This window comes from Phaenicophaeus curvirostris, chromosome 10, assembly GCF_032191515.1.
Source record: "Phaenicophaeus curvirostris isolate KB17595 chromosome 10, BPBGC_Pcur_1.0, whole genome shotgun sequence".
In the NCBI taxonomy this organism is placed as follows: Eukaryota; Metazoa; Chordata; class Aves; order Cuculiformes; family Cuculidae; genus Phaenicophaeus; species Phaenicophaeus curvirostris.
In genome coordinates, this window is record NC_091401.1 from 7330565 (window position 1) to 7345076 (window position 14512).

Here is a 14512-nt window from a genome sequence, read left to right on the forward strand (position 1 = left end):
GTGACCATGAAAAAACAAAGATTACGACATTTTACTTCAACATATGCTATGATGAACATGTAAATTTATTTGTAAAGCTTTCAGTATTATTTTAGCTTATCAATATCATTACAAGTTTGTAGTCCATATTACAAACACAAAAGATGCTCTCCTTGAGAGGTGCCTCCAGTCTGAGAAATGCACCTCACACGAATGGAAGTCGATGTAGTTCTCCCGTATCTTGCAGCCGAACATTTAAATGCTAAATTATCCACATAACGTACAATAAATGTTTGGGTAAGACATAGAAGCTAAAAGAACTATGGAAGATCAAAAATCCTTCAGCTACATTTTGAAAGGAGTTCAGGTTATAATTTGTACTACAAACAAAGCTTAACACTTTAGTCAACTAACTAAGCCCTAACAATAAGAATGACATAATAGTTTAATGAATACATGGAAATTTTACAAGTACACGAGCAAAATTTTAACAAAGCCCTCCACTCAATACCTATTTTATCACTTCCCATCTTGGGCTTTCTGTTATAATACAAGCTTTTGTTTCTGTGTTTAGGCTTAAGGAAGACCATTGTATCCAACAATCACCAAACCAAAATTGTATTTACATTTGTAGAGTGTATTCTTTGCAAAGTATACTTTTTGCAGGCTGTAATAGCAATTGCAATGTTTATAGTAAAATACATGCTACATTAAGGAAAGATAATCCTACATTTAACAATAAACTCAGTATTGCAATTCATCATAACAGAGTACTATAGACTATAATACCATACTCAAAACTTACTTTCTAATTGATCTTCAGATCGCTATTTTTAGACCACTCAAAAATCTGTTATTCGTGGAACAGCACACACACAAGGTGAAGACACGTTACAAGAGAGTTTAGGAAAGCAGTCGGTCACATCAAGGACAGCTGGTCAAGCACTTCACCACCTAATCTTCCAGGCACCTCATTTATCTTACTTCAAGCAGCAGCTATTCAAGCTAATGAAAATTTTCAACTGATAAATCAAGCACCAAAAGACAAAATTGCCTAAAGCTCATTCACACTCTCAGGCCCACTGAAATCTCAGGCACACTGAAATACAGTCTTTCCTTGTTTTCTCTTTAGATTTCTGGATCTCCTACCTGGCTGCCATGAGGGAGCCAGGGTCCCAGAGTCAATGAATCCAATAAAGCATACGCTTATTTTAGATACTTATTGTTTCTTTCCTCTCTTGGAAGAGTATACCAGACATTTGGATTAGAATTCACAGACTTTGACAACAGGGACAACGAAACATTTTATTTATTCTTGGAAGAGAAAGTTAAACCGCTTCAAATACCTTGGGTAAGGCATGGCGCCATTACACCCAGCATGAGTTTTCAATAGCTGAGCACTGAAACTGTTTCCAAAAGGACGTTCCTTTCTCACATGGAGCGTGAACTTTACTCAGTTCTTCCCTTTGATTAAATAACCAAGACTATTATGGTCAGATAATGGAGATGGCAAAGATGTCCCATGCCAGCACCAAGAGAACTGCAAGTATTCTAGTGCAGAACTGGGAGTCTGAAGACCCAGACCAGCAACAATGGGTCCTTTCAAGGAAGCATTTCCCCTCAGGGGCTGTGCCAAGAGCCCAACCTTTCCTGTGTGGCTGCCGCCTTATTGTGCAATGTAGAGTATCTGCTTCCTGGGATATACTTGCTTTTGTAGTATGGATGGTCAGTAAAAGGAGGCAATGACTTTTTTTCCTCTTCCTCTTAAATTCTTGGAAAATATTTTTGAGGTTAACACAAGAACATTTGAATCAAATTTCTGCTCACCTACAAGATCATTCAAGCATAACCAATCTAATCATGAGATGAACTTTCTTCTGAAGGTTAGACATTTAATTTTTGTTTGCTCAACAGCTACGACTACAGCATAGTTAGAGAACCAGTCATACTCATCATATGCCAGCAATCTGCTCCAGCACCTTTTTTTTTTCTTTACCATTTTAAGTATGACTTAGTACCTTGCCTTGCTTTCAGCTGAGCATTCTGAGACAACATAGCAGTATTTCTTCACACTTTCCTGTAGTTACCACATAAAACTTAAAATCTTCTTAATGATCCAACCATGTGACTGCTAAACACACACACAATATCTTCCAGAATAACAGAAATAGCACCGAATTATCCTCATTTCTAAAAATGTATTCTGTAAGGAAATCTATCCATGCAAATAGGTTGAACTTCAGGACTTAAACCTGAGGTTTCTAACGTTCACTTGAATACTTTTTTTTTTTTTTTGAAGTCACAGATTGATACAAAATCTTAAGCATGTGGTACCTTCAGTTTAGTTGGACCAGAAACAGTTCAAGGAAAGAGCTCTTCCTGTATACAACCAACCCACCCATCAACAGAAATACAAGGGATGACAAATTGCTACAACTCAAAGTATCACATAGCACCAAAAATTAAAGTTGAAAGATTGTATCAAGAATTTAAACAATTTAAAGATGTTCAGCAAAACAGTTAATTTGCCTGGATCAAATTCTAGTAACTAAAATAAGTCACAGAAAAGTCTGCAAACAAATTTGATTCAGAGATTAGAACGCTGTAGGAGACATTTTTCTTATGCACAGGAATTTATACAACCTGACAGCTTAGCTCCTGAAAATGATTCATTTACTCGCAGAACTACCATATGAGGTAAGATGGGAAAACCAAGGGGGAAGTTACACACTATGTCCATGAACTCAAATCAGATAAAGACAAGAAGAGAACAGACGTACAGCACTCACATTTCGCTAAATTTCTCCATGTCTGTAATGTAAACTTTGGCCCACGTCCATCTAGCTACAATGTCCCAGTCATTCAGGAAAGTCCTACAAACCCAGAAGTGCTTTAGCAATTTAGTGAACAGTTATCCCTCGGAGAAGGGCTTCTATGATCTATGAAATTAAATGAACTCACAGCAGCCTACCACAATATGTTCCATCATTGCCTTAAATAGCTCAGTCTAAACGACACTTTGCAGCACTAGTATACCTCTTGCAAATGATTTCCACTGCATGAGCAGTGGAAGACATCTTCCGTATAACAGAAACGGACTGCAAAAATCTAACATATGATTTCCCTTGGACTGCCGCAATCTTCTCAGCACTAATGACACTCAGTAAAGGTCGTGATTTGCTTCTTCCAGTAAGCACTAGCTTTGGGCTGTCACTCCATTTAAAGTTAACTTTTACCCTACACACTTACCTAAAAGGAGAAATCCTCCTTTAACGTATCACACCTACAGCAATATTTACAATTGCATTTGAGCTACCATTTTTAGATTTTTTTTTTTTTATTTCCTAGTCTACAAACTTTTTATAGTGGTACTGAGATGTAACAATCTGGCCAAATATTCAGAAGCATTCTGGGATACCTCTGCTGCAGATACTCTGCTTAGATTATCCCATCAGCCTTGGGGTTTGTTAAATCATAGAACGGTTTGGGTCGGAAGGGACCTTAAAGACTGTTCAGTTCCAAGCCTCCTGCCATGGGCAGGGACACCTTCCACTAGATGCGGTTGCAACCCTGAAGGTTGAATACCTTCAGGGATGGAGCTTCCACAACTTCTCTGGACAACCGGTGCCAGGGCTTCACCACCCTCACAGTAAAAAAATTCTTCTAATCTTCCTATCTAATCTAAATCTACCCAATTTCAGCTTAAAACCATTCCCCTCATCCCATCTCTGCACTCCATGATAAAGAGCCCCTCCTCAGCTTTCCCATAGGTTTCCTTTAAATACTGGTAAGCTGCTCTAAGGTCATCCCAGAGCTTTCTCTTCTCAAAGCTGAACAACCCCAACTCTGTCAGTCAGAGGTTGGCTTTCTAAATAACAAACTGTTAAGAACTGCCACCATCTTCCATATACATCAAACGCATAAGTAGCTTTTACTTGGTACCCACTGAAGGAAAGTAATCACAGGACAGAAAGCCTGGCTGAAGGCAAACAGAGCTACAAAATAACAGTCTGCAAAAGATCAAATCAAATGTGCCCCTAGCCCGACAAGGTGAAAAACTGCAAAAAGACATCAGTGTAGAGTTTAATAATGATATTTCCCAGTAAACTCCGCAATCTCAGTGACTTCACTTCAAGACCTATGTGAACCAAGTATCAAATCATCTGATTTAATACTAAGTGGATTTTTCTGAAATGTTCAAATTATTTTCAGGCACATTCTAAGCCTGCTGATACCATGCAAAAAATTTCTGAGCTCACGGGGAAGGATTTCTTTTTCCTTATTTTGACCCTCCATCTACTAGTCTCGGCTGAAGCCTCCCACTTCTTGCACTTAAAGGGACCGTTAAACCACTCCTTATTTACTCCCTCCCTGCCAACTGTGATTCTTTTATAAACCGTTGTATGCCAAGTCCTCTTCCTTCAGTCCTCTTCTATCCACATAGGAAGGACTAACAGCTTCCCTTTACAGAGGTCACTCCATACTTCTGATCATCCTTATCAGCACATTCCACAGTTCTGCTGTGTACCTTTCCAACAATGTCTCACCTCCTATAAGGATTTGCACATGGACAATAACACATTAATGGCACCAATAAATTAGAACACAACACAAATAGGTAATTAAAATTAGTTTAAAACCATTCTTCAAGAGCAGAAGTGCCTATTATCTCTCATACATACTTAGCCTTTGTAGGCAAGCGGAAGAGAAGTCACAGGTTCCTAGAAGCACCTGCTGGTTACATTAAGCGCTGATACTTAAAAAGATAAACTATGGAATAGAAGAATTAAATATCATTACTTCTAACACACAAACATACATTCCATGCAGACATGTATTGGGTAATTGGCTCTAGGTGGCCCTGCTGGACCGGAGGTGGGGGGACAAGGTGACCTCCAGAGGGCCCTTCCAACCTCAACCATTATGCGAGCCTGCAATTCCACTTACCATATCCAATATATTTTCATAAAAGAACATCCAAACAATGGTGGCTCACAAGATAAGAGCTTTAAAACAAATGTTTTAATAACTTCTCCTAAGACATCAAGGAATTATACTGGCCATTACATAGACACCGAATTCCTCATCAACTTCCAGATTACATAATCTTTCTAGAGCATGAAAAGCTAGCACCACGACAATCACTACATGTCATTTCTGATGAGCATAGGTCTTTCCGGATTTCTGGTTTACAGGATGAAGCTAACACTTTTACTCCAGATAGTGCCACAGCATCCAAATCCCCATCCTTGTCTTGCACTTCACATCTCACAGAAAAAGGATAAAGGGCAGAGCCCAAAATACATCTGAAGACATTTTAAGCACAAAGAAAGCAATGTTTTTTTTTAGCCTGGCTCTCTACACAATGGAAGAGGGAATAGACATTGATTTTACGTAAAAGTGACCCCAGGGCATCTCTGTTTAAGCTGATCCCTCACCATGATGTTTCAACTGAATCACAAGACCTAAGCACAAACTGAACCCCTTGCAGACGCTCTGCAGAGTCCTCAAATTTGTATGCTCCTTACATAAAATGCAGCAGAGTAGCCAGATTCCAGAGCAGTAGGCTTCATCCGAGATAACCTGATGAACCAGTGTGATTAATATACTTAGAAATTCACACGCGCAGCATTAACTTAACTTTCACCTTACCTACAAACCAACCAACCACCTAACAGAATTCTTACAAATGCCTTCATTTATCAAGATAGAACAAAAGAATCAACTCAAACACCATCATAACTCACTTCATAAATATGCACTTCGGTTTCTGTTTGGCCACAGCACTCAGGAAATTTACAAGCAACTACTTTACCTGAATGAAAGCAAAAGCATCAAAAAGTTTCTTAACATAGTGAAGCTCTGAACATTAACTTATTTCTGTGGAACATTAAGAAGGGAATCAGTCACAAGTTCCTGTCTTTTTACTATCTTTCAAGCTGATGTTATAGGCTTCAAGCCCATTTTCATAGCTGTATTTAATAAATACACTACCACACTTTCAAGATTAAGAAATATTAAACTTGGCTAAAATCAAAAATAGCATCCAAAGAATGAGGATGTTCCCTGATGGAGGAAAATACAGATGTAAAACACACACTTCAGGAATCTAGGAAAGATGAGATGGGAGGATACAGTGAAACACCAAGCAGATGATTCACCACAAAACACTGCCCCGTGAACTTCACAAATTCAACCGCCTGGGTACTGGTCAACATGCACAATATAAAAAAATAAAGTCTCCAAGGAAAATGAGCTTTACAAAAGATGAGCTACTTCAATTTAGCAATAAGGTCAACAGAAAGCATTCCGTCAGGGTGCACAGCAAAACATTCTCAACTTGATGCAGCTCCTGTTCACAGTAGCTCATCAACCAGCAGATTCACTGTCTGACTCCAGTCCACATAAGTTCTCCTGCCACACCTTTTGATGTTGCATAAAACAAATGTTACCTGACTTCAGCTGGACAGACAATTATAGCATTTAATATACTATTGCTTCCTAGACACTTATGCCATCAAAGGGTAACAGCAAGCAGGAGAAAATGAAGCATTCATCATTTGTTCTACATGCAAAATGCAGACTACACAAATTCAAAATACTTCACACTGAAAACTGAGCAAAACACTCCTATGATCCATTCTACCAATGGAGTTACATGGACTAGCAATCTCCAGCAGAGTCAGCAGCAATTTAGGCACCAGATAATCACTACTGAAAAGACCACAGGCTAAGAATTGGTGTTACAAATGGTACTCGAATACCAGTACCAGCTTGAGGCACAAAAATCCTTCATAACGCATGCTCAGAATGCAATTATGCTAACAATCTTGCTTCTCACAAAAGCTTGTGTCTCTGGGTAAGGGATGTTACTAGATAAAGGAAAGGGTGGCACAAGGAAAAGTGGTATGATAAAATCTACATTTGCACCCTATGGAGTAAGGACTACATTAAGCTGACAAGACCATAAGTTATTTCTCATTGTGCTGCCTGCCTGCAGAAGGCAGGCAATTTGTGTGATTAGGAGTTGTGTGTTCCTACATTTGTCTGTTTATTTCTATAATAAAGCTACTTCTGCTGGAAAAGACATGGCCATAAGATAATGAAAATTGTATTTCAAAGAAAACATAAAACTTGTAAGTGAACTAACAAAACATAGGAAGTGAGGAGCCCGAGTACACTTTCAACCAACAGCAACTGCATAAGTTTTCCAAGTACTTCTGTTCACTCAGACACGCTACATCTACCTCTGCTCCAGACACACATCCTTCACCACGAGCTGATCTCACCCAAGCACCAGGTAACTGTCAGAGCAGTACAACTGTACAAAACGACAAATAGGCAGAAACCATGTTTCATCCGCTGTTGGCACACTATTTAAAGCCTGGCTGTCCAAAGTGGAGTCAAAACCATTACTCCTTCTCACACCACAGGCCTTCAACACTCTCAGATTTAAGGCTCAGTACATTGCCTGTAGCAACAAAATACAGCTATGATGCAGGAAAGTAAATGTCAAGAAGTGTAATGGTCAAAAAAATCAGCCAAAGGATATATTCAAAACACCAATTTAATGTCACAAATGTAGCTGTTAATCAAGCAGAAAATGTTTCAATAAAAGTTATTCTACAAAGACTTCAATGAACATCACACCGTAACAGAATTAGCAATGTTAGTCAGGAGCTATTACTGCACAACTAAAGGTAACTCTAAGCTTAAAATAATAAAATAGAAAGCACCACCACTCATCTATAATGCCAGGATGCTCAACCCCAGAGAGTTTCCTTGGACAGCATCCAGACCCACATGGAGAGTCCCCATCTGCAGACCTGCTGCTCCAAATAAGACCGGCTCAAGAGACTGGCTCCTCTGGCAGACTCCATTCATACCTTAATTCAAATCTGATCTGTGGTTGCACTCGTTCCTTAGCGGCTGAAATTTCCTACTCTTTGGGGGTGTCACATGGCTCTTAAAGTCAGCAACTGCTACTCCCTTTCAGGTGTGCACATGAGCAGAGGACCAGAGCCAGGGTTTACTGCCTCGCTCTGAGATGCACGTGGCCCACGTTGGCAGCATTTTTGTTTCCTAGCCTGAGAAGGGTTCACCTGCCACACCATCTCTTGAAACTCTAAACTTTTTTGTGGTCCTCATCAAATTGACCAGCTGAAGATACGGTTAATGCAAAGAATGAACTCGGCAAGACTGCACATTTGACATCAATTTGACATCAGCCAAAGCCTACTTGAGCCAATGGAACAACCCTTTAAATTCACTGGGCTTTGGATCAAGCCTTCACAACTTTGTAACAAGGGCAGATCTGTTAAGTTTCCTTTACTCCTCTAACATAAATCCAGTTCCCCTGTTTGAGAAACAGAGGTAAGAAAAAATATTCCTCTGCTCAGAGAAAAAAATCCCCAGAAATGCAACAATAATTGGACTTTGCAGGAAATTCTGTACCTAAAAATTTGTACCTAAAAGCCATACAGGTCCATAAATACTATTACAGGGTGAAGGTAAAGTCAAGCAGGTAACACAATATAACTGCCAACACGCCATATAATCACCACGTCAGAGGCCAACCTTTATCTACATCACTGAACTTTCAGCTCCTGCTATCTACTACTGCATTAAACATATCCTCCAGAAGACAAACACTTGCTATCGTTGACATTGAATGTTGTGGCAGATCTAAAGGCCAGAGTTCACAAGCATAACTGTATTTTTCTTCCCTTATTCAGAGACAGAGTATTATAGCAAAACAAACAGGCTTAATCTAAACATTTCCACACATTCTAGTTATCTTACTTATCAATCACTGAAACTGAAAAAATAGGTGAATCTTTTGTTTTGTCATGCAGTCTACTGTAGACTCCTGTGTATTCCCCCCTCCTTGGCCCAAACTTAACACAAACTAAATCTAGAATCCTATATAGTCCCTATCAGAGGGACCTGGACAGACTGGAGAAGTGGGCCTGTGAGAAACTCATGAGGTTCAACAAAGCCACATGCAAGGTCCTACACCTGGGTCAGGGCAGTGTGCACTCACAGCCCAGAAGGCCAACCATATCCTGGGCTGATTAAAAGAAGCGTGGCTAGCAGGTCAAGGGAGGTGATTCTGCCCCTCTATTCCTCCCTTGTGAGACCCCATCTGGAGTATTGTGTCCAGTTCTGGAATCCTCAACATAAGAAGGATACGGAGCTGTTGGAACGGGTCAAGAGGACGGCTACAAAGATGATCTGAGGGCTGGAGCACCTTCCGTAAGAGGACAGGCTGAGAGAGTTGGGCTTGTTCAGCCTGGAGAAGAGAAGGCTCTGAGGAGATCTTATAGCAACCTTCCAGTACCTGAAAGGGGCCTACAGGAAAGCTGGAGAGGGACTATTCATAAACGCTTGTGGTGATAGGATGAGGGGAAACAGATATAAACTGGAGAGGGGCACATTTAGACTAGAAATTAGGAAGAATTTCTTCACCATGAGAGTGGTGAGACACTGGAACCAAGGTTGCCAAGGGAAGCTGTGGCTGCCCCATCCCTGGAGGTGTTCAAGGCCAGGCTGGATGGAGCCTTGGGTAACCTGATCTAGTGGGATGTCCCTGCCCATGGCAGGAGGGGTGGAACTAGATGATCTTTAAGGTTCCTTCCAACCCTAACTATTCTATGAAAATGAGATGAAAGGGATATCAATAGAGAGTTTAGTCTACTTACCATCTAAACCAACTATATTCGTCTTTCTCGACCCACAAATTTGTTCTTAATGGACACCAATAAAACAAATCTTAAAGTACCATCTTCATTGTGAGAAAGTAAAAGCTTAATCAGTGTTTTCCTTGATGAAACTTAATCCTGTTCCAACATGTCCACCATGATCATTGAAACAGCGTTTCCTTACAACAAAACTTTCTAATACTTTCAATCTCTTACATTCCCACTAACCTTCTCATTTTTTGCCAAAATAACTTGGATTTTCTTCCATCTTTATGGTGTTTCCCCAAACTCTGATCATTTGCATTTCCCTCCTCTGAACTCTTTCCAAGTGGTCCAAATTCTCCTTGAATTTTGGCACTCAAAACAGATGCTGTTTGTAGACTGAGAGCATACCAGCAGCAAATAAAGCTGACGGTCCTAGACGCTACATCTCTCAAACAACACTGCTGTTTAAACACCCCAGTGAGATATTTGCCTTTTCTGCAAACAGCATGACACTGACTCATATTCAACTTGTGATCCAGTACACCCCCAGGTCCTTTTTCTAGAACCTAACCAGTTATTCCTCACTCTGCATCTGCAGAGCTGATAATTCCTGTCTCAGTGCAATACTCTGCATTTGTCCCTATTGAATTTCATCCTATTTTTCAGGTCATTCTGAACTCTCATCATGTCCCTGAGAATTTAATAAGCACATTTAATCAGGCAGTTGACTGATGCTTCCACTAAAGCCAACCATACCCAGGACAGAACCCTTCAACATAACCTCTCATTTCAACAGTGAATCAATAATTACTGTTCCCTACCCAGTTTTCACATTTCATAGACCACTTTCCCCGATCATGTCTCCTTATTTATAAGGTCATTAAAATGTGGAGAATCTTATTAAATAAATCACTCTATCAGGAGACAAGACCTCCAGTGCTTCTGCCAGAGCCACAAAACCTTCTACTCTGCAGTAAAAACGTGTTACGTTTGGATGCAACTGGTCTTCCAACAAATCAGTTGATGCTGTTACTCTTCCCATAGTTATCTTCTAAGCACTTGAAAATAGAATGCTTGCTTACTAATCTCAAAAGATGGAAAAAATAAGATAAAGTGAACTGTGAGACTTAACTCCTCTTCCTCAGCTCTTTCACCATTACTCTCTGCAGATTCATCCTTTGCCAGACTTCTAGTGCTTCTGAATATTTCTAGATAATATTTTGGCATTTTTTGAGCTGTTTTGAGAATCATACAGTGAAGCTTATTAGGGCCAGCTGACACAGGAGTACCTAACAGAACTACAGTCTAGTGCAAAATACAGCCTCATCACAAGGATTAATAAGATTAGGCACTTACATGACACTTTAACTGTTAGAGAGGACCAGCAAAACAGGCACTGAGCACTTAAAATGTTCTGCACCCTCAGTAGATACACATGTTCTCCACTGAATCAAAAGGCATTTCCCAATCTTCCTCCTGTGATTAGCATACTTCCACAGGAATCTTGTTAGCTTTTACGCCTCCTGCTAACTGTAATCCTATATGCACTTTGGCCTTTATGGTATCTGCCTCTACTATTCTTTTATACATTTTTTGTAATGTGACTTACCTTCACGCTCTACATACATTTTTTCCCAGCATCCAAAGTCAGTAAAAGCTCATAATTTAAGTTGTTCTTACTACTTTCTCTATTTCTCAAAAGCCTTCCCTTTTCGCTGTTCTGTCTCCTACTCTTTATAAGGATCATGAGCTTTGATTTCACAGACACCGTCATTTATCACCTTTCATTTTGACATCCTCTAGCTAGAATAAAATCTGAAGAAGCTACCATTTTCATTGCCGCATGTACTTTCTAAACTGAAAGTGTCACCATCATATAACTTTGATAAAGGTCAAAAAAGAAAGAGAATTAGGTATTTTGATTTTGAAAGATGGTCCTTTAGTCTTAAATACCACATAAAATCTCAATCCAATGGAAACAGTAATGGACTTGCCATTATTTCTAGTACCTTGACCTTTTGCAAAGAGCCACTCTAAAACGAGCACTGCAGTGCCACAATACTAACAAACCAGAACCACAAAAAAAAAAAGCTAAATTATTTCAAAGGGAAAATACAATATAAAAATTAAAATACAGAACGAATGCAAAATACAGCTAATTCTGGTTGGACTGATAGAATTACAAACACTACAACTGACACTGCACCAATTCAGAGCAAGCAGCTAGACTCCACAGCCGTGGAGACACCTTCCCAATCCCGACTCATGCACAGTGCTCAATGCAGATGGTGCTGAAGCTTTATATTTTAGAATAGAAGCAGCAAGACACAGCACTTGAGACTTCAGCGTAGGTCACACCCATAATACTTGAACACCTACTGTGAATCACCCATCCCTATTCATTTAAGTTTGCCTTTCAGCTACCAAAGATTAAGGTTTACAGTTTTATTTCAATCAGGAGTAAAGCTGTCAGACTCGAGGCTATAATACAACTAGAATTTACTATAAACTGAACTTTTGTTCATTGCTAAGCAGATTATTTAACAAAGGAAGTAGCTTTTCTAATGAATGAAAACTATATTTGGCTCATTGTGCAATAGTGAAAGGGAAACACTTGAGCAGTACTGTTATTTTAAATATCTTTTTAAATGCCTAATTGGGAAATTAGGATTTCTGAACTAGGATTTGGTTTGTACCAACTCTTCCGTGCTAAACATAAACAGATCCAAGCACTAGTCAGAATGTTGGGTGGTCTTCATCACTGAAAGAATGCAAAACGTACGTATTTACATACACCGTGCCTACAAACCCAAAGTAGGCCGTACTACATGCCCTGCTGTGGAGACCGGTAAAAAAAAAAAAAGCATACACTTACATACACATTCAGTTCTCCACTGGAAGCCTTTAAGTCATTCAAAGGACAAGCCTAAATCTAACTGTAGAAGTACACGTTTACATTACGGTGATACCATTTGGGCATTGAGAAAATGGAATTTAAGGAAGTCCTTTTTCTAATTTCCAAAACTCCAAGTTTTAGAATAGTTGAAGAATTTTATTTCCGAAGGAATGAAGAATGAAACCTCTTCCTTCCATGACAGCTACCATCAGGTTGATACTGGACAGACACTTAGTGAGGACAGTGTTAAAACAGTTCTCACTGACCCAGTCTTAAAGATTCTCAAGCATACCACTCAACTGGGATATCTCTCCCATCAGGAGTAATAGTTCCTACAACAGACCTTGGACAAGCCAAGTCAAAGTAATCCACCATTGGTATTTTACAGAAATAAAGTAAACAGTTCAGAAGGTTCCCAGAAAAAAAAAGGAACAAGAGTGTAATGATTAAAATGCTTGATGGAAACATGGCCTTTCCATGTCAGCTCCCAGTCCTAGTAGAGATTTCCTCCATGACTTAGGCAACCCACTTGGACCTGGTGTTAACAACAAAAAGGTATTTTACTACCACAGAATAAACAGTATTTGTCTCCATACCACTGAAAATCTGTCCTGCTGACAGTTTTATACTCCACACAGAGGATAATAAGGATATTTCCTCATCGAGGCATATGAGAATATCAATCTGAGAGGTCTATGTCAACACAGGTGTTCTTCATTTCTTTTTAAAAACAATTTATTAGGACCACAGTAAAAGAGCTTGTCTGATGCACCATGCCTGCCACATGGCACTTTAGCACAGGACTGAATCACAAAGTTTCTCAATCATACTCAGCCACCATGACGCAACTTCCCTCCCTGCTAGGCAGCCCCCACACTTCCTTGCCAGGCATTGCACGTGGCCTGACCAGGCAGCTAGGACCTTTCACCCCTCGCTCTTTAGGGTAGGGATGAATTAGTGCCTGCCTAAGTCATCAAGCCCTCTCTAGAGGAGAAAGAATGAAAAAGAAATAGAGGAACAAATACAGGATTCTAGAAGACAACTAACAAAGAAATTAAAGAGTGAGCATGTAATAAGCTCAAAAGTCTACAGTGCTACTGAAAGAGACCAGGTGGAGAAGCTTTAACAGTTCTACTGCTCCTGCACGGTGCTCAGGAAGGTGGCAGCTGCTGTCCAGCATCTGCAGAACTTCTTGGATTTGGATCCCTTTCACTGCTTTCTCCTCCTTGGGGCACACACAGTCAGCTTTGGCCAAAACCAAAGTTAACAAGATCTCTCTCATCCATTTTCTGAGGCACTTTAAAAGCAAAGTACTTTGGAGCACAGTCTTTCCTTGCTGACATAGGCACTCACATGGGAACACTCCATGCTGCCAGAAGCCAGTGTTCGTCCTCACAGATGACTACATCAGCAAATCACAACGGTATTATTTTACCAAGCCATCTTAAAGATACACTTGTTAGAAATCAGGAGAGTTAAGTCAGTATCAACAAATTTCTAAGTCAATTATACAGTCAAAAATTTACATAGCACATCTTTTTAAACTTTGTCAAGTTGTATTTGTAATCAGCCAACAAAGTAAAAGCAGCTTAAAAGACCAGCACTATGTAGCGCTTATTGTCACGCTACATACCAAGACAAACATTTACACAGGTCATATGCAGTCAAGAACTATTGCTGTCCCCCATGATACTGCTACATGGACAGAAAGTTCATGAGGGCCTGACTGACACAACAGGGGATGTTTAAATAGCATCAAAAAAAAGCTGTTTCTCCACAGGTTCAAGGAAACCAGTATGCTACACAAGGTAACAGTGATGTGCGGAAGTCAGTTTTACCTTAATAAAAGGTAAAAGTAGAAACTCTTTCAGATGCGATGGAGCTGATGGCAGAAAGATGTAGCTAACCTGTCTGAAGAGCCAGTGTGTGGACAAACCTTGTACATACAGTG

At 39.8% G+C, this 14512-nt stretch overlaps 1 protein-coding gene across 1 annotated transcript in view; it reads right to left on the reverse strand.

Annotated features, from left to right (window-relative positions):
* Positions 1-14512, reverse strand: part of ATP13A3 (ATPase 13A3) — a 60593-nt gene extending 46081 nt beyond the window's left edge. The window contains exon 1 of the mRNA XM_069865399.1: positions 14400-14512. The gene's annotated coding sequence lies outside the window, so the exon portion shown is untranslated. The remainder of the gene's footprint in view (positions 1-14399) is intronic.